The sequence below is a fragment of the Tamandua tetradactyla genome, chromosome 7 (assembly GCF_023851605.1).
Source record: "Tamandua tetradactyla isolate mTamTet1 chromosome 7, mTamTet1.pri, whole genome shotgun sequence".
In the NCBI taxonomy this organism is placed as follows: domain Eukaryota; kingdom Metazoa; phylum Chordata; class Mammalia; order Pilosa; family Myrmecophagidae; genus Tamandua; species Tamandua tetradactyla.
Window position 1 is genome coordinate 33,640,871 of NC_135333.1, and position 24,459 is coordinate 33,665,329.

General features: G+C 37.4%; 2 pseudogenes; one reads left to right on the forward strand and one right to left on the reverse strand.

Annotated features, from left to right (window-relative positions):
- Window positions 1–8,320: 8,320 nt before the first annotated feature.
- On the forward strand, window positions 8,321–22,199 carry LOC143690410 (eukaryotic peptide chain release factor subunit 1 pseudogene; annotated as a pseudogene).
- Window positions 22,200–22,939: 740 nt separating this feature from the next.
- LOC143690411 (actin-related protein 2/3 complex subunit 1A-like) lies at window positions 22,940–24,133 on the reverse strand (annotated as a pseudogene).
- Between the last annotated feature and the right edge of the window lie 326 nt (window positions 24,134–24,459).

The following is a 24,459-nucleotide window of genomic DNA, read 5'->3' on the forward strand; positions in this document are numbered from 1 at the left end:
CATTTATTTATTTACATTTCTCCACATTTTCTTTAATGAGGAAATTTTTTAAAAGGGGTATGTTTTGGTTTGGTAAAGTTGCAATATACCTATATAACAGAAATGGAATGGCTTTTAAAAAGGGAATTTATTAAGTTGCAAATTTATAGTTCTAAGGCCATAGAAATGTCCAAACTAAGGCACCTCTCAAGATATGCTGACTCAAGAAAGGCGGTAACTCTGGATCATCTCTGTCAGCTGGGAAGGCACATGGTGACGTTTGCTAACTTTCTCTCCCAGCTTCTTCAAATGGCTTCTCTGCGGGCGTTTTCCTTCTCCAAAGGTCTCTGGCTCTGTCAGCTCTGAAGCTTTTTCCAAAATGGTTCCCTCTTAAAGGACTCCAGTTAACAACCTTAACTTGAATGGATGGAGACACATCTCCATGGAAACCATCTAATCAAAAGTCATCACCCACCAATTGGGTGGGTTGCATCTCCATGGAAACAACTTAATAAAAAAGACCCCACCTAACAGTACTGAATGAGAATTAAAGAACATGGCTTTTCTGGGGTATGCAACAGTTTCAAACCAGTACAGTATATTAAATTTTAAATCATGTCACATTTGGAAATAATTTAGGCAAAACTTGCCTAGTGGTTAAAGAGTATGAACTAGAAAATCTCTGAGTTCTAGTAGCAGTAAAATGGAGTGATTCTAGAACTTGGCATTAAATTTGTGGGATAAACTTTGGAAGAAAGCATAATAAGGAGGTATGAGGGTTGAACTCAGTCTTGATTCTCATTCTCCACCACTTTCTACCCCCTTTAATTCTGAGAATATTCAAAATTGTTTAATCATCCAGTGATGATATGGTTGTCACAATGGCATAGCCTGGTGTTATGAAGACTGCAATCCTGTGTGAGCCTGGGAAGCCCAGTCTTCTCTCTTTGCTCAGAGTTACACATGCTGAGATAGAATGGTTTCAAACAAGTCACTGACAGAGCCCATCTCTGACTTTTCTGGCTGAATCCAAAGTTTTCATTTTCATCATTTTGCTGTTTGGTTCTCCCCATCTGAGGGGAGCCAGTGGGAAGGGAAGAGAAAGCACAAAGGACATTGCCTATGCTTGGCAACGGATCCAATTCTGTCAATAATACCTCCAGGTGGTACACAAGTGTTTCCGTTAAAACCTCTGGCAACTGATGCCATTTATTTCCCAAAGAAGCTACTTGTTCAGTGTGGAGACAGGCTTAAAGTCAAGGACATTATCATTTTTAACCAAAACTTAGAGCCTTCCTGTTGAAATATGCAGTGAAACACAGGATGTAGATTGGTCTCTGTTCTCATGGAGTGTACAATTTAGCGGCACTGATAATAATACATGAAGAAATAACAGTAAGATTTATAGATACTAATTTTTAAGTACATATAAATAAACAGTATTGTATTGCTGGTTATCTTCCAAAATAAATTGTGAGCTTGGGGGGCAACAATTGCTTTGTAATTTTTAATGCATCCCTCTGTAGCTCCACAAGGAGCTATGTATGTTATATAGCCTTGAATGCTCCATATTTGGCAATCATTTTTGTACTAGAAATTATATGTCATCCCTAAATCTATAGCCTTGTTTCCTACTTAGTTAGCAGGTATCTCTAACTTGAGAGAGGAAAGGGTTTTCACCGAAGATAATACTATAAGCATGGTACAGCTGCAGGTTCAAGCAACAGAGAAGCAAAGAATAGAGAAGCAGGGAGGGCTTTGGGTTTACCCTCCAGGTAGGTCAGCAAGTCTCTTCTATTTACTAATTTGAGATCTACAGGCCTCTGAGATAGCTTGGGATTTGCTTTTTTTTAAAAAAAAAAAAAGCCCTCCAGGTGATTCTGGTTTAGAGAATGAACAGCTCTAGGCAATAGTTCTTAACTGCCAGTGATTCTGCCTCCAACCCCACCTTACTCATCCCAACCCACCACCACCTCTGGAGACATTTGACAATGTATGGAGATATTTGTGATTGCCACGACTGGGGGTTGTTATTGGTATGTAGTGGGTAGAGGCCAGATTTACAACTAAACACCTTACAATGCACTGGGAAGTACCCCCAAAACAAAGAATTACCCAGTCCAAAATGTCAATAGTGCTTCTGCTGACAAAACCCTGCTCTAGGGAGTGGAGAACCATTGGAGTGAGCAGTAGTATTCACTTAAAAAATATCTTAGTGTGTCTTGGTAAACTAAACAAAATCTTGCACTCAATAAGGAATACTAGAAGAAAGAGACCATGAACAGATAAACAAAAAATATATACAATAAAATATCAAGTAGTGATAATATATAATATATAATAAAATATCAAGTAGTGATACAGAAATAAAAAGGTGGTCAAAATGGGATATGTTATATATATATATATTTATATATGTTTATATATATATATAAAACAGGCTAAGGGAATAGAGACTAGCTGGTGCTATTTTAGATAAGGTAGTCAGGGAAAGCTGGGAAGGGACCATACATGACCAGTATCTGAGTGATGCAAGAGCACAGGGAAAAGCTTGAGAGGGAATAGCAAGTGCAAAGAGTGTAAGTTAGGAATGTGCTTGAGTCTAAAGAATGTCACTAGGGTTGAGTGTGTATAGATGGGTGGTGGTGGTGGGTTGTAAGGGGGTGGATGAGGTTGGACAGGTAGTCATTGATCAAATCATGAAAGCCTCAGGTGCCATGGAAAGGGGTCTGGATTTTATTCCAGCTTTGTTGGAAGCTGCTGTAGGAAAGAAAATAGATGAGAGAGAGGATCTGATTTACATTTAAATGGATCATTCTTGTTTCAACGCGTGTAGAAACAGGGAGATCAGTTAAGAAGCTACTGTTTTCTTTTAGGAGTTTTATAATTTTGGTTATATTTAGGTCTTTGATATATTGAGTTAATTTTTGTACAGGGTGTGAAGTAGGGGTCTACCTTCATTCTTTTGCAAATGAATAGCCATAATAATTTTATTTTATTAATTTTATTTATGATATAGTAATACCTCATTCCTGACAGTGGTTCACCAGAAGAGTGGAGAACCAAGAAAATAAAAAGGCATCTAAGTAGCCACATGAGGTACTGGAAAGTCTATACACTTTGTTCATGGGAGAAATTTTCCTACATTTATTTACTCTTATTTTATAAAAAAGTTTGAAAAACTTTGGTTCTCCAGCAGCCTGATCATTAGCAAATGAGAAGTTCAATGTTAGAAGAGAATGCTCCCAGAGACAGGTATATTAAGGTCAGAACAGGTGTCAACAGCTAGAGATAGGACAACCTTATTTGTAAAAAAAAAGACACAGAAATGCAAAACTCATAGTGCTTGGAGTGATTCTATGAAGGGGCAAACTATCGAATAATCTCCCAAAAGCAGCGGCACATGATCAGAAAGCTAGGACAGTGATATTCTGAACAAAATGGTTAAAACAAAACAAAACAATAAAGTAAAACAGTTTAGTGCATAAAGCAGTGTTGCAAATGATGTTAGAAAAACAGTGTGTTACTGTATTTTTCACATATTCTGGAGGATGACTAAAAGGGCCCTAGTACAGTGTAGGTGCTCAATCTAGATAACTGACTGTAAGCAAACAAACATTGGAAGGCATCTACGAAGAACCCAGAGTGAAGAACAAACTTAATGGTGAAAGACCAGATGCTTTCCCTCTAAATCAGGAACAAGATGAGACTGTCCATTCTTAACTGCTATTCAACATTGTAATGGAGGTTTTAGCAGGGCATTTACATAAGAAAAAAAAAAGAAGGCAACCCAATTGTAAAGGAAGAAGTAAAAGCTCCTCTATTTGCAAATGACATGATTTTGTATATAGAAAATCCTAAGAAATACACTAAAAAAGTATTAAAACTAATAAATGATTCAGCAAGTGTGCAGGATACAAGATTAATATACAAAATTAATTGTATTTCTCTATACATGCAATGAACAATTTGGAAATGAAATTAGGAAACAATTCTATTTATCACAGCATTAACAAATAAAATACTTAGGAATAAATGCAACAAAAAATGCAAAACTTTATACACTAAAAACTAAAAAACATTGTTGAAAGAAATCAAAGACCTAAATACATGGGAAACATCTCATGTTCATGGTTAAGATGACAATATTCCCCAAATTGATCTACAGATTTAATGCAATCCCTATCAGAATCCCAAGCTAGCTTCTTCGCAGAAATTGACAAGATAATTCTAAAATTCACATGGAATTGCAAAGGACCTAGGATAGCCAAAGCAATCTTGAAAAAGAACAAAGTTATAGGAGTTACACTTTCTAATTTCAAAACTTATTACAGTGTAAGGGTAGAAAATAAACTCAAAAGAGTGTGGTATTGTCATAAGTTTAGATGTATATAGATCAATGGAATAGAAGTGGGAGTCCAGAGATAAGCTCATGTGTTTATGGTTAAGTGATTTTTGACAAAGGTGTCGAGACCATTCAATGGGAAAAGAACTGTCTCTTTAACAAATGATGTTGGGACAACTGAATAGTGACATGCAAATAATGAAATTGGACCCTTACTTCATATCACATATAAAATTTAAGCCAAGTGGATCAAAGACCTAAACGTAAGAGTTAAAACTATAAAACACTTAGAAGAAAACATGAGGGTAAATTTTCATAACCTTGAATTTAGCAATGGATTCTTAGATATGACCCCCAAAGCACGAGTAACAAAAGAAAAAAATAGATAAGTTGGAATTCATCAAGATAAAAAATTTATTAGCTTCAAAGGACAGTATCAAGACAATGAAAAAGACAACTCACAGAATGGGAGAAAATATTTGCAAATCATTTATCTGATAAGAATTTATATCCAGAACATATAAAGAGTTCTTACAACTCAGTCACAAAAAGATACGCAATCCAATTGAGAAATGGGTAAAGGACCTGAAAAAGTATTTCTTCAAAGAAGATATACAATAAGAAGATATACAATTTGCTAAAAGCTCATGCAAAGATGTTTGATATCATTAGTCACCAGGGAAATGCAAATCAAAATCACAATGTGATACCACTTCTGGTATATATGATACCATATATGATATGAAGGTGATAGTCAAGAATTCACATGATACGTTTTAGCAAGGATGTGAAGAAATAGGAGCCCTCATAGATTGCCAGTAAGAATGTAAAATGGAGCAGCCACTTTGGAAAATGGTGTGGCAACTACACAAAATGTTAAACATAGATTATTATTTGACTAGGCAATTCAACCCCTGAGTATCTATCCAAGAGAAATGAAAACATACGTCCACAATAAAAATTTGTACATAAATGAATGTATAAAGAAAGTGAGGTTTATCCATACAATGGAATATTAATTGGCCATAAAAAGAAATGAAGTGCTAATCCATAAAACATGGATGAACCTTGAAAACAGTGAGCTGAGTAAAAGAAGCTAGTCACAAATGACCACATTATATGATTCTAATTATATGAAATGCCCAGAACAGGAAAATCTATAGATCAAAAGCAGATAAGTGGTTGCTTGGGGCTAGGGTGGGGGTAAGGGAATAAAGGGCAAAAGCTAAAGTACAGTGTTTCTTTTTGAGGTGTAGAAAATGTTCTAAAATTGACTGTGATAATAGCTGCACATATCTGTGAGTATATTAAAAACCAATGAAGTACCCATTTCATATTGATGAATTATATGGTATGTGAATTATACCTCAGGAAAGCTGTTAAAAAAGCTGCGGCCCCACCTTGATTAAGATGGCAGAATAAAATCTTCAGGACTCCATCTCCCCACAGCTTTGAACAAACAGCAAGAATGGGCAAAAACCCAGCTTTCTCAAAATTCTAGAAATCAAGGAACTGCGGTAACAAAGTGAGTGCTGACTCAAAAAATAGGCTACACAAAAGGGGAAGGATCTCTTGGCATCCTGGCTGGCCCCTCCACCACCCCACATCAGCTCAGCATGGCGCTGGCCCATATTCCCCATGCATATTCCTAGTCCTGGTTCCAGAGGGAGCAGACTACAACGTTGTGCATATCCTGGGAGCATAAATGTCTGGCTCAATCTGTCTGGTGGTGTTCTGGGGGGATGTGCCATCCCAGAACTTGCCCCGTGTATAAAATGCAGCTCGCAGAGCTCTCTTACAGAACGCTGTGAGAGAGTAGTCAACTCAGGCTGCGGGGGGCAGAGGATTGCTGGCTGAAGGGCATACAATAGTGTCGGGACAGTGAGGAATCAATTTATTAGCAAGGAGGGAACATTCACTACTGTGTAAATGGGGGAATTCCTAGGGTCACACATATGCCCAAAATAAGACATGCATAGGAAGGAACAGACCTGGGACATTCCAGACAAAGACTTTGAAAAAAAAAGAAAGGTCCTAAATATGCTCAAAGAGCTAAAGGAAAACTTGGACAAAGAACTAAAGGAAATCAGGTAAATGATTAATGAATACAAGAGAATATCAATATAGAGATGGAATTTATGAAAGGAACCAAACAGAGCTGAAGACCACAGTAACGGAAATTAAAACTTTCTTAGAGGAGTTCATAGCAGATTGGAGCTGGCAGAAGAAAGACTCAGAGAACTTGAATATAAGACTATTTAAATCACCCAGTCTGAGAAGCAGAAAGAAGAAAAGTGAACAGAGCCTGAAGAACCTGTAAGACACCATTAAGCATACCAATATATAAATTTGGGAGTTCCAGAAGGGACAGAAAGAGAGAAAGGGGCAGAGAGAATAGTCAAAGAAATAATGGCTGAAAACTCCCCAAATTTAACAGAATACATGAATATACAAATCCAAGATGCTCAATGAACTATAAATAAGATAACCCCAAACAGACCTACAATGCACCATCATCTTACAGTTATATTGTTGAATACCAATAGAGATTTCTGAAAGCCAGAAGAGTGGAGCAACATGCCATGTACAAGGGACCCTCAATAAAATTAAGTATCAATATCTCATCAGAGACCATGGTGGCAACAAGGCAGTGGGATAACATATTTAAAGTGCTCAGAACAAAAAATTGCCAACCAAGAATTCTACATCCAGCAAAACTGTCTTTCAAAATTGAGGGAGAGAGTAAGACATTCCCAGATAAATAAAAGCTGAGTAGAACAGCTAGAAGGGAAAATCTGAGATGATGGTAAAGTAGCCCATGACAAACTCTGGGATCTGTTCTGTAACTACTTGATGAAGAGTGCTTTAAAAACTATTGCTTTTTTCTTTCTTTGCTTTGTATATATGTTATATCACACAATTTAAAAAGTTAAAAAAAAAAAACCTAGTTTGATTAATATCAACTTGGTTTGATGTTATAAAAACACTGCTCCTATAATACACATACCCTTCCCCTTTTATACATCGGTGCCCATTTACATAGATTTATATATATTTTTTGTATTTGCCTTTTAAATCACATAGATAAAAAGGAATTACAAAACAAAAATACAACAATACTGGCTTCTATATTAACCTATGTAGTTACCTTAGCCAGTGTTCTTTATTTCTTGTTATGGCTGCCATTTACTATCTAGTGTCCTTTCCTTTCAGCCTGATGGATTCCCATTAGGACTCCTTCTATCATTCCTTATAAATCAGGTCTATGGGTAATGAATTCTCTCAACTCTTGTTTATCTGAAAATGACCCAAATTTTGTCTGTCATGGTTTGAAACTGGATGGACTCCAGAAAAAGCTAATCTGTTACTGTGGGTGTAAACCTGTTGTAGTTGGGACTTTTGATTAGGTTACTTCAATTAGGGCTTGGCCCAGGGTGAGTCTTACTCCTCTTCCTGGAGTCCTTTATAAATGTGAGGAATACTGAGAGAGAGAGGAGATTAAGCCACAGAAGCCAGAAGCTATGTCTTGTGACAAAGGAGCCTGGATTTACTGGCAGCTGGTCTTTGGGGAGAAAGCATTGCCTGGGCATTTTCACAGCCTCAGAACTGTAAGCTTGTAAATTAATTCATCTCTATTGCAATAGCCAACCCATTTCTGGAACAGTTCAGCTTACTAAAACATTCTTCTTTAGGATTTCTTTATATAGTTTGGATATTAAACCCTTATCAGATAAAAAAAATTCTTCTTTATTCTTGAAGGATAATTTTGCTTTTAAGATAGTTCTTATTGTGCGTGACTGTTTTTAACCATGCATAGAAAAATATTTAAAAGAAATATACCAAAGCATTAACAGGGAAAAAAAAAAAAGCTGAGGGAGTTCATCACCACGAGGCTTAGCCTACGACAGATGCTAAGAGTAATTCTGTAGGTTGAAAGGAAATGACAATCTAAAATAGATAGAAGCCACATGAAGAAATAAAGATCTCGTGAGGGTCATGACATGGGTAAATATAAATGACAACAGTATTTTTGGTTTGTAACTCCACTTTTTACTTCCTATAGGATCTAAAAGGCAAATGCATAAAATGTAATGATAAGTCAAAGGTTTTGGACTCATAATGTATAAATTTGTGACATAATTTATACATTATACATTATAAAGGCATAATTTGTGACAAGAATTATATCAAGGTGAGGGAATGGAGGGTTGTAACATAGTTTGTACATATGCTATTGAAGTTAAGTTGGTATCAAAGCAAGAAAGACTGTTATAGGTATAGAATGCTACATTTAAGCCTCATGGTAACTACAAAGAAAATATTAAGAATACGCCAGCTCATAGAAATAGAAATTAGAGTATAGGTTGTTGGGGTGGAGAGTAGGGGGTACGTGGAGTTAATTCATAATGGGCATAGAATTTCTGATTGGGGAGATGGGAAAATTTTATTAATGAAAGGTGGTAAGGGTACAGCAATATTATGAATATAATTAATCCCTTTGAATGGCATACTTGGAAATGGTTGAGTTGTGAAAGTCTGTGTTATATGTATGTTCCCACAATTAAAAAAGAAAAGAAAAGAGCAACCGAAGAGATCATGATAATAAAATGTAATGCATGATGCTCTAGCAGTGGAGGACAAAAGGCTTAAAGGGACATTTTGGGGATACATGAAAAAACTAGGGATACAGACCATTAGCAGATGAATTTGGAACTGCATCTAACATTAAGTCATGAGTAAATCGCCTTTCAGACCTGGGAGCCATTACATCTGCACAACAAAGACTCAAACTTTATAACAAAGTACCTCTAAATGGTCTGGTTGTTTACTGTGAAACAACTGTAACAGAAGAAGGAAAGGAAAAGAAAGTCAACATTGATTTTGAGCCTTTCAAACCAATTAATACATCATTGTATTTGTGTGACAACAAATTCCATATGGAGGCTCTTATAGCACTACTTTCAGAAGATAGCAAGTTTGGCTTCATTGTAATAAATGTGGTGCCGTTTTTGGTACACTCCAAGAAAACACAAGAGAAGTCCTGCACAAATTCGCTGTGCAGAAACACAGTAGAAGAGGTCAGTCTGCCTTGTGTTTTGCCTGTTTAAGAATGGAAAACGACATAACTATGTTCGGAAAGTAGCTCAGACTGCTATGCAGCTGTCTATTTCTGGGGACAAAGTGAATGTGGCTGGTCTTGTTCTAGCTGGATTAGCTGACTTTAAAACTGAACTGAGTTGAAATTTAAATTTCAACTTAAAACTGAACTTTTCTTTTTAATTTAATTTATTTTGCATTGTCAAACCAAAACATCATACAAACATGAACATTCTTAATATACAAGCATTCCATGTATGGTATTACAATCAATGGCTCACAATATCATCACATAGTAGTATATTCATCACCATGATCATTTTTTGGAATATTTGCATCACTCCAGAAAAAGAAAAAAAAAAAGAAAAAAGAAATAACTCACACATACCATACCCCTTACCCCTCCCTCTCACTGATCACTGTATATCCATCTATTCAATAGATTTTAATCTGTTCCCCCCATTTTCTTCTATACCATTACCACTCCCTTTCATTGTTCACTAGTATTTCAATCTACTCAATTTATTTTAACATTTGTTTCCCCTATTATTTATTTTTAACCCATATTTTTAATTCATCTGTCAGTATCATAGATAAAAGGAGCATCAGACAAGGTTTTCACAATCACATAGTCAAATTGCGAAAGCTGTATCATTATACATTCATCTTCAAGAAACTGGAACACAGCTCTACAGTTTCAGGCACTTCCTTCTAGTGTCTCTAATACACCTTAAACTAAAAAGTAGATATCTATAAAATGCGTAGGAATAACCTCCAGGATAACCTCTTGACTCTGTTGAGATCTCTTAGTCATTGACACTTTCTTTTGTCTCATTTCTCTCTTCCCCCCTTTCAGTTGAGAAGATTTTCTCAGTTCCTTGATGCTGAATCCCAGCTCATTCTAGAATTTCTGTCCCACATTGCTAGGGAGGTTTATACCCCTGGGAGTCATGTTCCACATACAGGGGGACAGTAGTGAGTTTGCTTGCCATGTTGGCTAAGAGAGAGAGAGGCCACATCTGAGTAACAGAAGAGGTTCTCTTGGGGGTGATTCTTAGGCCTAATTTTAAGTAGGCTTAGTCTATCCTTTGTGGGGATAAGTTTCATATGAACAAACCCCAAGATTGAGGGTTCAGCCTATTGATTTGGTTGTCCTCACTGCTTGTGAGAATATCAGGAATACTCCAAGTGGGGAAGTTGAATTTTCCCTCTTTCTTGTCATTACCCCAAGGGGACTTTGTAAATACTTTTTTATTCACTGTAAAATCACTCTGGGATTTATCAAGGCATCACTCTGGACAAGCCTACAAAATTTTATGCCCTATTCAAGTTTCCATGTACTTATGGTGTTCAATTAAACTGTCCATATAAGTTATATTGGGAAATATACTAGTCAAAATATAAATTTTGTACCAAATACACATTTTTTTCTTTAGTCTCACACATAAGTTAAAGTTTTAAAATATGAATTGCTATCCATTTTAAACACCCCGCAATACTGACATTTCTTTGTTCTTCCTCATGCAAAAACATTTTTTAATTTGTACATTTAATCACTATCATTGTACACTCTAGGCATTCCTAGATTATACCATCTCAGTCTTTATAGTCTATCTTTCCTTCTGTTTTCATATGTGCCCCCAGCCCTCCTCCCTCTATCATTCTCACATTCAGCTTCATTCAGTGTACCAACATTATTGTGTTTTTACAATTAGGTAGTATTGTGCTATCCATTTCTGAATTTTTACAATCAGTCCTGTTGCACAATCTGTATCCTTTCAGCTCCTATTACCCAAAATCTCCCCTATTTCTCTTTTTTTAAATTTTTAAAATTAATTTTAAATTAGAAATACGACAACAAAGAAACACAAACATTCTTAATATATAATCATTCCGTTCTACATATATGATCAGTAATTCACAATATCATCACATAGTTGCATATTTATCATCATGATCATTTCTTAGAACATTTGCATCAATTCAGAAAAAGAAATAAAAGATAACATAAAAAGAAATAAAAAGAAAACAGAAAAAAAAATTATACATACCATACCCCTTACCCCTCCCTTTCATTGATCACTAGCATTTTGTTTTTTATTTATTTTTTATTTTTTTATTAACGGAAAGAAAAAAAAAGAAATTAACACAACATTTAGAAATCATAACATTCTACATATGCACTCAGTAATTCTTAACATCATCACATAGATGCATGATCATCGTTTCTTAGTACATTTGCATCGGTTTAGAGGAACTAGCAACACAACAGAAAAAGATATAAAATGTTAATATAAAGAAAAGAAATAAAAGTAGTAATAATAGTAAAAAACAACAACAACAAACAAACAAACAAACAAGCAAACAAAAACAGAAAAAACCCTATAGCTCAGATGCAGCTTCATTCAGTGTTTTAACATGATTACTTTATAATTAGGTATTATTGTGCTGTCCATTTTTGAGTTTTCGTATCTAGTCCTGTTGCACAGTCTGTATCCCTTCAGCTTCAATTACCCATTGTCTTACCCTGTTTCTAACTCCTGCTGAACTCTGTTACCAATGACATATTTCAAGTTTATTCTCGAATGTCCGTTCACATCAGTGGGACCATACAATATTTGTCCTTTAGTTTTTGGCTGGATTCACTCAGCATAATATTCTCTAGGTCCATCCATGTTATTACATGGTTCATAAGTTTATCTTGTCTTAAAGCTGCATAATATTCCATCGTATGTATATACCACAGTTTGTTTAGCCATTCTTCTGTTGATGGACATTTTGGCTGTTTCCATCTCTTTGCAATTGTAAATAACGCTGCTATAAACATTGGTGTGCAAATGTCCGTTTGTGCCTTTGCCCTTAAGTCCTTTGAGTAGATACCTAGCAATGGTATTGCTGGGTCGTATGGCAATTCTATATTCAGCTTTTTGAGGAACCGCCAAACTGCCTTCCACAGTGGTTGCACCATTTGACATTCCCACCAACAGTGGATAAGTGTGCCTCTTTCTCCGCATCCTCTCCAGCACTTGTCATTTTCTGTTTTGTTGATAATGGCCATTCTGGTGGGTGTGAGATGATATCTCATTGTGGTTTTGATTTGCATTTCTCTAATGGCCAGGGACATTGAGCATCTCTTCATGTGCCTCTTGGCCATCCGTATTTCTTCTTCTGGTAGGTGTCTGTTCAAGTCTTTTTCCCATTTTGTAATTGGGTTGGCTGTCTTTTTGTTGTTGAGTTGAACAATCTCTTTATAAATTCTGGATACTAGACCTTTATCTGATATGTCGTTTCCAAGTATTGTCTCCCATTGTGTAGGCTGTCTTTCTACTTTCTTGATGAAGTTCTTTGATGCACAAAAGTGTTTAATTTTGAGGAGCTCCCATTTATTTATTTCTTTCTTCAGTGCTCTTGCTTTAGGTTTAAGGTCCATAAAACCGCCTCCAGTTGTAAGATTCGTAAGATATCTCCCTACATTTTTCTTTAACTGTTTTATGGTCTTAGACCTAATGTTTAGATCTTTGATCCATTTTGAGTTAATTTTTGTATAAGGTGTGAGATACGGGTCTTCTTTCATTCTTTTACTTATGGATATCCAGTTCTCTAGGCACCATTTATTGAAGAGACTGTTCTGTCCCAGGTGAGTTGGCTTGACTGCCTTATCAAAGATCAAATGTCCATAGATGAGAGGGTCTATATCTGAGCACTCTATTCGATTCCATTGGTCGATATATCTATCTTTATGCCAATACCATGCTGTTTTGACCACTGTGGCTTCATAATATGCCTTAAAGTCCGGCATCGCTAGACCTCCAGCTTCGTTTTTTTTCCTCAAGATGTTTTTAGCAATTCGGGGCAACCTGCCCTTCCAGATAAATTTGCTTATTGGTTTTTCTAATTCTGAAAAATAAGTTGTTGGGATTTTGATTGGTATTGCATTGAATCTGTAGATGAGTTTAGGTAGGATTGACATCTTAATTATATTTAGTCTTCCAATCCATGAACACGGTATGCCCTTCCATCTATTTAGGTCTTCTGTGATTTCTTTTAACAGTTTTTTGTAGTTTTCTTTATATAGGTTTTTTGTCTCTTTAGTTAAATTTATTCCTAGGTATTTTATTCTTTTAGTTGCGATTGTAAATGGGATTCGTTTCTTGATTTCCGCCTCAGCTTGTTCATTACTAGTGTATAGAAAAGCTACAGATTTTTGAATGTTGATCTTGTAGCCTGCTACTTTGCTGTACTCATTTATTAGCTCTAGTAATTTTGTTGCGGATTTTTCTGGTTTTTCTACGTATAGTATCATATCGTCTGCAAACAGTGATAGTTTTACTTCTTCCTTTCCAATTTTGATGCCTTGTATTTCTTTTTCTTGCCTAATTGCTCTGGCTAGAACTTCCAACACAATGTTGAATAATAGTGGTGATAGTGGACATCCTTGTCTTGTTCCTGATCTTAGGGGGAAAGTTTTCAATTTTTCCCCATTGAGGATGATATTAGCTGTGGGTTTTTCATATATTCCCTCTATCATTTTAAGGAAGTTCCCTTGTATTCCTATCCTTTGAAATGTTTTCAACAGGAAAGGATGTTGAATCTTGTCAAATGCCTTCTCTGCATCAATTGAGATGATCATGTGATTTTTCTGCTTTGATTTGTTGATATGGTGTATTACATTAATTGATTTTCTTATGTTGAACCATCCTTGCATACCTGGGATGAATCCTACTTGGTCATGATGCATAATTCTTTTAATGTGTTGTTGGATACGATTTGCTCGAATTTTATTGAGGATTTTTGCATCTGTATTCATTAGAGAGATTGGTCTGTAGTTTTCTTTTTTTGTAATATCTTTGCCTGGTTTTGGTATGAGGGTGATGTTGGCTTCATAGAATGAATTAGGTAGTTTTCCCTCCACTTCGATTATGTTGAACAGTTTGAGGAGAGTAGGTACTAATTCTTTCTGGAATGTTTGATAGAATTCACATGTGAAGCCGTCTGGTCCTGGACTTTCCTTTTTAGGGAGCTTTTGAATAACTAATTCAATCTCTTTACTTGTGATTGGTTTGTTGAGGTCATCTATTTCTTCTTGAGTCAAAGTTGGTTGTTCATGTCTTTCCAGGAACCTGTCCATTTAATCTAAATTGTTGTATTTATTAGCGTAAAGTTGTTCATAGTATCCTGTTATTACCTCCTTTATTTCTGTGAGTCCAGTAGTTATGTCTCCTCTTCCATTTCTAATCTTATTTATTTGCATCCTCTCTCTTCTTCTTTTTGTCAATCTTGCTAAGGGCCCATCAATCTTGTTGATTTTCTCATAGAACCAACTTCTGGTCTTATTGATTTTCTCTATTGTTTTCATGTTTTCAATTTCATTTATTTCTGCTCTAATCTTTGTTATTTCTTTCCTTTTGCTTGCTTTGGGATTAGTTTGCTGTTCTTTCTCCAGTTCTTCCAAGTGGACAGTTAATTCCTGCATTTTTGCCTTTTCTTCTTTTCTGATAAAGGCATTTAGGGCAATAAATCTCCCTCTTAGCACTGCCTTTGCTGCGTCCCATAAGTTTTGATATGTTGTGTCTTCATTTTCATTTGCCTCTAGGTATTTACTAATTTCTCTTGCAATTTCTTCTTTGACCCACTTGTTGTTTAAGAGTGTGTTGTTGAGCCTCCATGTATTTATGAATTTTCTGGCACTCCGCCTATTATTGATTTCCAACTTCATTCCTTTATGATCCGAGAAAGTGTTGTGTATGATTTCAATCTTTTTAAATTTGTTAAGACTTGCTTTGTGACCCAGCATATGGTCTATCTTTGAGAATGATCCATGAGCACTTGAAAAAAAGGTGTATCCTGCTGTTGTGGGATGTAATGTCCTATAAATGTCTGTTAAGTCAAGCTCATTTATAGTAATATTCAGGTTCTCTATTTCTTTATTGATCCTCTGTCTAGATGTTCTGTCCATTGATGAGAGTGGTGAATTGAAGTCTCCAACTATTATGGTATATGTGTCTATTTCCCTTTTCAGTGTTTGCAGTGTATTCCTCACGTATTTTGGGGCATTCTGGTTCGGTGCGTAAATATTTATGATTGTTATGTCTTCTTGCTTAATTGTTCCTTCTAATAGTATATAGTGTCCTTCTTTGTCTCTTTTAACTGTTTTACATTTGAAGTCTAACTTGTTGGATATTAGTATAGCCACTCCTGCTCTTTTCTGGTTGTTATTTGCATGAAATATCTTTTCCCAACCTTTCACTTTCAACCTATATTTATCTTTGGGTCTAAGATGTGTTTCCTGTAGACAGCATATAGAAGGATCCTGTTTTTTAATCCATTCTGCCAGTCTATGTCTTTTGATTGGGGAATTCAGTCCATTAACATTTAGAGTTATTACTGTTTGGATAATATTTTCCTCTACCATTTTGCCTTTTGTATTATATATATCATATCTGACTTTCCTTCTTTCTACACTTTTCTCCATGCCTCTCTCTTCTGTCTTTTTGTATCTGACTCTAGTGCTTCCTTTAGTATTTCTTGCAGAGCTGGTCTCTTGGTCACAAATTCTCTCAGTGACTTTTTGTCTGAGAATGCTTTAATTTCTCCCTCATTTTTGAAGGACAATTTTGCTGGATATAGGAGTCTTGGCTGGCAGTTTTTCTCTTTTAGTAACTTAAATATATCATCCCACTGTCTTCTAGCTTCCATGGTTTCTGCTGAGAAATCTACACATAGTCTTATTGGGTTTCCCTTGTATGTGATGGATTGCTTCTCTCTCGCTGCTTTCAAGATCCTCTCTTTCTCTTTGACCTCTGACATTCTAACTAGTAAGTGTCTTGGGGAACGCCTATTTGTGTCTAATCTCTTTGGGGTGCACTGCACTTCTTGGATCTGTAATTTTAGGTCTTTCATAAGAGTTGGGAAATTTTCAGTGATAATTTCTTCCATTAGTTTTTCTCCTCCTTTTCCCTTCTCTTCTCCTTCTGGGATACCCACTACACGTATATTTGTACGGTTCACATTGTCCTTGAGTTCCCTGATTCCGTGTTCAAATTTTTCCATTCTTTTCCGGATAGTTTCTGTTTCTTTTTGGAATTCAGATGTTCCATCCTCCAAATCACTAATTCTATCTTCTGTCTCTTTAAATCTGTCATTGTAGGTATCCATTGTTTTTTCCATCTTTTCTACTTTATCTTTCACTTCCATAAGTTCTGTGATTTGTTTTTTCAGTTTTTCTATTTCTTCTTTATGTTCAGCCCATGTCTTCTTCATGTCCTCCCTCAATTTATCGATTTCGTTTTTGAAGAGGTTTTCCATTTCTGTTCGTATATTCAGCATTAGTTGTTTCAGTTCCTGTATCTCATTTGAACTATTGGTTTGTTCATTTGACTGGGCCATATGTTCAATTTTCTGAGCGTGATCCGTTATCTTCTGCTGGCGTCTGGGCATTTAGTCAGATTTCCCTGGGTGTTCGACCCCACAGGTTGAAAGATTTTTCTGTGCAATCTCTGGGTTCTGTTTTTTCTTATCCTGCCCAGTAGGTGGCGCTCGTGGCACACGTTTGTCTACGGGTTCTACCAGTGAAAGTTGCTGTGGGTCCTTTAACTCTGGAAAATTCTCGCCGTAGGGGAGGTTCGGCAGCCGAAGCGTCTTGGAAGAGTGCCAGCCGGCCTGGGGTTCCGAATGCGTGGAGGTCACCGGCCGCCGCAGCATGGGAGAGCGTCCGGCCAAATTAGCTAGTCGACCCGGGGCGCCAAGCGTGGCGGGAGGGCGCCAGCTGTCGCAGCCCGGGAGAGTGCACTGTTCCCAGCTGGACGGGGGAGTCACGTGTTTGGAAGGGATCCCCCGGTCACTGTTCTCCGCAGTCTGGGGATTTCCGACCCAACTCTCTCAGTTGGTCCGGGGGGCCTCGCGTGGTGGGGGCACCAGCCGCCGCGGCCTAAGGGGACCACCTGTCCAATTCTACCAGCTGGCCTGGGAAGGTGGAAGGGAGGGACTCCGGCCGCTTGCCGTCCCACCCAGGAAAGCCCGTGCCCCTTGGTGATCTCACCGGAGCTGGTTCTCGCAGATAGTCAGCCGTTCCAGGATGGGGTACACCGTCCCTTTGATCTCCCTCGTGGCTCCGGGAGCTGCTCTGTATTATCTCCACTCCCCCAGTAGCTGTTCTGGAGGAGGAAAGGTGAGGGTGGCAAGGCTGTCGAGGCTGGTGGCAGCGGGGAGAGGAGGGCAGGCGGGTCCGCTGCTGCGGGGCGTGGGCGCCGCGTGGCGGGCCGGCGGACAAAAGAGGGGAGAGGAGGGCGGGCCGATCACTAGCATTTTGAACTAAATTTATTTTAACATTCTTCCCCTTATTTTTAATTTTATTCCATATATTCTACTCATCTGTTGACAAGGTAGAAAAAAGGAGCATCAGACAGAAGGTTTTCGCAATCACACAGTCACATTGTGAAAGCTGTATCATTGTTCAATCATCATCAAGAAACATGGCTACTAGAACACAGCTCTACATTTTCAGGCAGTTCCCTCCAGCCTCTCCATTACATCTTGAATAACAAGGTGATATCTACTTAATGCATAAGAATAACCTCCAGGATAGCCTCTCGACTCTGTTTGGAATCTCTCAGCCATTGACACTTTGTCTCCTTTTACTCTTCCCCCTTTTGGTCAAGAAGGTTTTCTCAATCCCTTGATGCTAAGTCTCAGTTCATTCTAGGGTTTTTCTCAATCCCTTCATGCTGGATTTCTGTCCCACGTTGCCAGGAAGGTCCACACTCCTGGGAGTCATGTCCCACATAGACAGGGGGAGGGTGGTGAGTTTGCTTGTTGTATTGGCTGGAGAGAGAGGCCACATCTGAGCAACAAAAGAGACTCTCTTGGGGGTGACTCTTAGGCCTAATTTTAAGTAGGCTTGACCTATCCTTTGTTGGGTTAAGTTTCATATGAACAACCCCCAAGACTGGGGGCTCAGCCTATAGCTTTGGTTGTCCACATTGCTTGTGAGAATATCAAAAATTCAGCTTGGGGAAGTTGAATTTCTCCCCCATTCTCACAATTCCCCAAAGGGGACTTTGAAAATACTTTTCCACTCACTGATCATATCACTCTGGGATTCATTGGGGCATCACTCTGACAAACCAACAAAATCTCATGTCCTACTCAAGGTTCCATGTACTTATGTTGTTCAACCAACTGTCTACATAAGTTATATTAGGACATGCACTAGTCAAAATATAAATTTTGTACCAAATAAACATTTTTTGCTTTAGTCTCACACCTAAGTTGAAATTTTAAAATATTAATTACCATCAATTTTCAGCACCCTGCAGTAATGATATTCCTTTGTTCTTCCTCATGCAAAAATATTTTAAAAATTTGCACATTTAGTCACTATCATTATACATTCGAGGCATTCCTAGATTATACCATCTCAATCTTTATCGTCTATTTTTCTTTGTGATTTCATTTATGCCTCCAGCCCTGTTCCCTCTATCATTCTCACATTCAGCTTCATTCAGTGCTTTATCATAATTGTATTACAGTGAGGTAGTATTGTGCCGTCCATTTCTGAGTTTTTATATTCAGTCCTGTTGCACTATCTGTATCCCTTCAGCTCCAATTACCCAATATCTTACCCTATTTCTATCTCCTGATGGTCTCTGTCACCAGCGAAATATTCCAAGTTTGTTCACTAATGTCAGTTCATATCAGTGAGACCATACAGTATTTGTCCTTTTGTTTTTGGCAAATCTCACTGAGCATAACATCCTTAAGGTCCATCCATGTTGTTACATACTTCATAACTTTATTCTGTCTTACAGCTGCATAATATTCCATCATATGTATATGCCACAGTTTGTTTAGCCACTGTTTCTATCTCTTGATGGCCTCTGTTCTTAAAAGTTCATTCATTAATGCTAGTTCATATCAGTGAGATCATACAGTATTTGTCCTTTTGTTTCTGGCTAATCTCACTCAGCATAATGTCCTTAAATTTCATCCATGTTGTTACATACTTCATAACTTCATTCTGTCTTACAGCTGCATAATATTCCATCGTGTGTATATACCACAGCTTATTTAGCCACTCCTCTGTTGATGGACATTTAGGCTGTTTCCCTTTCTTGGCAATTGTAAGTACTGCTGCTATAAAGGTTGGTGTGAAAATGTCCATTTTTGTCCTTGCCTTCATGTCCTCTGAGTAGATACCTAGCGATAGTATTGCCAGGTCATATGGCAATTCTATACTTAGCTTCCTGAGGAATTGCCAAACTGCCTTCCACAGTGGTCGCACCATTTGACATTCCCACCAACAGTGGATAAGTGTGCCTCTTTCTCCACATCCTCTCCAGCACTTGTCATTTTCTGTTTTATTGATAATGGCCATTCTGGTGGGTGTTGAGATGATATCTCATTGTGGTTTTGATTTGCATTTCCTTAATAGCCAAGGAAGTTAAGCATCTTTTCATGTGCCTTTTAGACATTTGTATTTCCTCTTCTGAGAAGTGTCTGTTCATTTCTTTTGCCCATTTTGTAATTGGATTGTCTGTCTTTTTGTTGAGTTGAACAATCTCTTTATAGATTCTGGATACTAGACGCTTATCTGATATGTCATTTCCAAATATTGTCTCCCATTATGCAGACTGTCTTTTTACTTTCTTGACGAAGTTCTCTGATGTACAAAAGTGTTTAATTCTGAGGAGTTCCCATTTATCTATTTCTTTCTTCAATGCTCGTACTTTGTGTGTAAGATCTAGGAAACCACCTCCTATTATAAGATTTATAAGATATTTCCCTACATTTTCTTGTAACAGTTCTTTGGTCTTAGATCTAAGTTTAGGTCTTTGAAACACTTTGAGTTAATATTTGTTTAGGGTGTGAGATATGGATCCTCTTTCATTCTTTTGCATGTGGATATCCAGGTCTCCAGCCACCATTTATTGAAGAGACTGTTCTGTCCCAGGTGAGTTGGCTTGACTGCCTTATCAAAAATCATAGTTAGTTCATAGATGAGAAAGTCTATATCTGAACACTCTATTCGATTCCATTGGTCAGTATATCTATCTTTATACCATTACCATGCTGTTTTGGCCATTGCAGCTTTGTAGTATGAGACCTCCAATTTCATTTTTCTTTCTCAGAATATTTTTAGCTATTTGGGGCACCCTGCCCTTCCAGATAAATTTGGTTATTGGTTTTACTGTTTCTGAAAAGTAAGCTTTTGGGATTTTAATTGGTATTGCATTGCATCTATAAGTCAATTTAGGTAGACTTTACATCTTAACTATACTTAGTCTTCCAATCCATGAACGTGGTTTGTCTTTCCATTTATTTAGGTCTTCTGTGATTTCTTTTAGCAATTTCTTGTAGTTTTCTTTGAATCCTTAAATTTATCCCTAAATATTTTATTCTTTTGGTTGCAATTATAAATGGAATTTTTTTCTTGATTTCCTCCTCAGATTGCTCATTGCTAGCATAAAGAAACACTATAGATTTGGAGTGTTGTACTCATTTATTAGCTCTCATAGTTTTGCTATGGAATTTTTTTGGTTTTTGACATACAGTATAATATCATCTGCAAACAGTGAGAATTTTACTTCTTCCTTTCCAATTTTGATGCCTGTGTTTCTTTTCTTGTCTAATTGTTCTGGCTAGAACTTCCAACACATGTTGAATAACAATGGTGACAGTGAACATCTTGCCTTGTTCCTGATCTTAGGGGGAAAGTTTTCAGTTTTTCCCCATTGAGGATGATATTGACTGTGGGTTTTCATATATTCCCTTCATCATGTTGAGGAAGTTCCCATCTATTTCCATTCCTTGAATTGTTTTCAACAAGGAAGGATGTTGAATTTTGTCAAATGCCTTTTCTGCATCAATCGAGATAATCATGTGGTTTTTCTGCTTTGATTTTGGATATGGTGTATTACATTAATTGATTTTCTTATGTTGAACCATCCTTGCATAGCTACAATGAATCCTACTTGGTCGTGGTGTATAATTCTTTTAATGTGCTGCTGGAATCAATTTGTAAGAATTTTGTTGAGGATTTTTGCATCTATATTTATTAGAGAGATTGACCTGTAATTTTCTTTTCTTGCAGTATCTTTGCCTGGCTTTGGTATGAGGGTGATAAAAACTGAACTTTTAAATTGAAGTAAGTCAATCTGATATGTCTGATCAGAGGTTGCAATCAAAAGTTTTTAAATTAGTTGATATCTCCTATGGTGTGAAGCCGGATTCAATCTAGATACTAAGTTATCTACTAAAGTTCTCTTCAATTTGAAGTTTATTCAAGAGAAGAAATTTATAGGAGATATTTTGATGAAATCAGCCAGGACATGGGTAAGTACTACTTTGGAGTTGAAGATATGCTACAGGCTTTGGAAATGAGAGCTATAGAGATTCTAACAATCTGTGAAAATCTGGATATAATGAGATACGTTCTTCATTGCCAAGGCACAGAAGAGGAGAAAATTCTCTATCTAACTCCAGAACAAGAGAAGGATAAATCTCATTTCACAAAGAGACAGGACAAGAACATGAGCTGAATGGTTTGCTAAAAACTATAAAAAATTTGGTGCTACACTGGAAATTGTCACAGATAAATCACAAGAAGGATCCCAATTTGTGAAATAATTTGGTGGAACTGGAGGTATCTTGTGGTACTGAGTAGATTTCCAGGAAATGGAATACCAAGGAGGAGACGACCTCGACCTTGATGACTACTAGGTAGTCACTTGGGTCTGATAAAATGTGCTTCATTGTCCAGCATCTAATCCAAGGAGCATATCCATGGTGAAATCCAAAAGATCCCCCTGCCTTACAATTGGATCATTTCCAGGACTTAATCCATGAGCACTGAATAGTGAAAAGAAAACTGAAACAAAACTAGACCCAACCCTACACTTTGGTTTGTCATGATATCAGTGTAGTAGCCTACAACTAAATTTCTAAATGCCATTTCAGACTAATTTGAAAAAGAATCCCAGTTTTTACTTTACATGATGGTGAAATTGGTTGCTCCTGTGTTTTATGGGGGAAAAATGATTTTTTAACCTTCATACATAGAAGCAAAAATATTTTAACCTTCATAAGTTAACAGAAGTGAGATCATAAAAAAATAATAAAAGCAGCATCCCCAAGGATAAGCTCATTAAAAAATGGCAATATACACACAGACACACACACATACCACCTGAAAATGGCTGCTTAGCTTATTTCTAAAACACAATTTACATACTCCCCCCCCACTTCCTTTAAGTTAGTATAACAATTTTCCATAATAAACTAATTAAATAGAAATTCTGGTCAAGAATGGAATGAAACAGCAAAAACAAAAACAAAACAATTAGTTACCGCTACTTTTAGAAAATCAACATGTTCACCAATTATATTCAAACAAAAATACAAACGATATTTGCATACTATGTGCTCAGTGTTTCTTGGCAGCTGGCTTCCCTTTCTATCACGCAAACAGCAGAGCTGTGGTCAGTCACAGTTCATCATGGGATCCTGGAGGTTCACTCAGTTTCACATTATTTGAAGGCCCGGAATAGAAGACTCTAAAGTCCTGAAATCCCCAACTGTCATGGTTCCCTCAATGCCAGTAGTGCAAAATTTGTGAGAGTCTTGCTTGTCCACCTCCATATAGACACTTGAGTGATGCTATTCTGGTGTAGAGTCTCCAAGGCTGTATTGTGGTCCTTGGTTGTAGCCCTTTTGTTCATGCTGAGGAAGTGTTCCATGACCGATATGTTGTGCTGGATGCTCTGTTTTGGGAGGTCTAGTTTGGATACAAAGGTCAAGCAGTCACAGCCATCGTAGTTAAAAAGCATTGGGTAGCAGTCGTGGCCAGCAGCTACAATGCTATTCTCAGAGATAAATGATACACTTTGGAGTGGTAGGAACTCCAATTTCAAGGTTGAAACCTGCACTTTTTTCTTCAAATTTTTATTGATAAAACAACATACAAACATGAACATTCCCCAATATATGAACATTCCATACTCAGTGCACAATCTGTACACTTTCTGAGGCATTGGCAACAGACACTGTGCTGTCATGGCTGACCCAGACGAGGTGGCTCCCACTGGTAAAGAAGCTGATCCTGTGGACCCAGCCACCAATGCCACTGCCACCAAACTTTGATATCAGGTGACCAAAATGCATCTTGTTGCCCCGTGACGTATTGGCTGGCTTTTTATCCACTTCTTTAATGTAGGCAGAGAACACGTTGCATTTGAAGTCACAGGATCCTGCTGCCAGTAAAACATTACTGTGATGCCAATCCAAGCTGAGGATTGTGGAATGTATAGGCTTTTTTAAAGTGCTGGCATATCCAACCAGTCATTTTCAGACTTTAAGTAACAAACAGAAATGAGTCATGCTCCACTTCCCACAGCAAATTTGTTCTCTAATGAGAACACTTTACAAAAGTGGCTTCATGATTGATTCTCAGGATTAGTGGGGTTGGCTTCCAGATACTATTTTTCTGATCCAGACATAAGCATTGCAAGCTGCCCCACAAGTGACAATACGGTTGCTCTTAGGGGCCCATTCAATACCTGTAATGTGTCCATTGTGCTCCTTGAATTCATGAGCTTTCACCCACTGACTCCTATTTTTCTTATAGATGTGGACTTCATAGATATTGGGATTAAGGGCAATTTGGGCATGATCCCTGTTCTGGGCAAGACAGGTGATTGGCTTTAGTAAAAACTGATGCAGACATTATTCTTGGTTTTCAAAGGGAAGAAAGCTGGGGCCAGGGCAATCTGGATGGCCGAGAAGGGGATAATTCATGGGCTCTGGTCAGTCAACATGAACAGGCTCTGGTGGGCATGGGCAGAGACCCTGCTTAACTTACTTAATTTTTTTATATGGGTAGGCACCATGAATTGAACCCGAGTCTTCAGCATGGCAGGTGAGAACTCTGCCTGCCAAGCCACTGTGGGCCACCCTTAACTTACTTTTGATTTCAACTGATCATGCCTGAATTCAGTTCTGAACCAGGTGGATTTTGCAGAAAATGATACATACTGATGCAGATG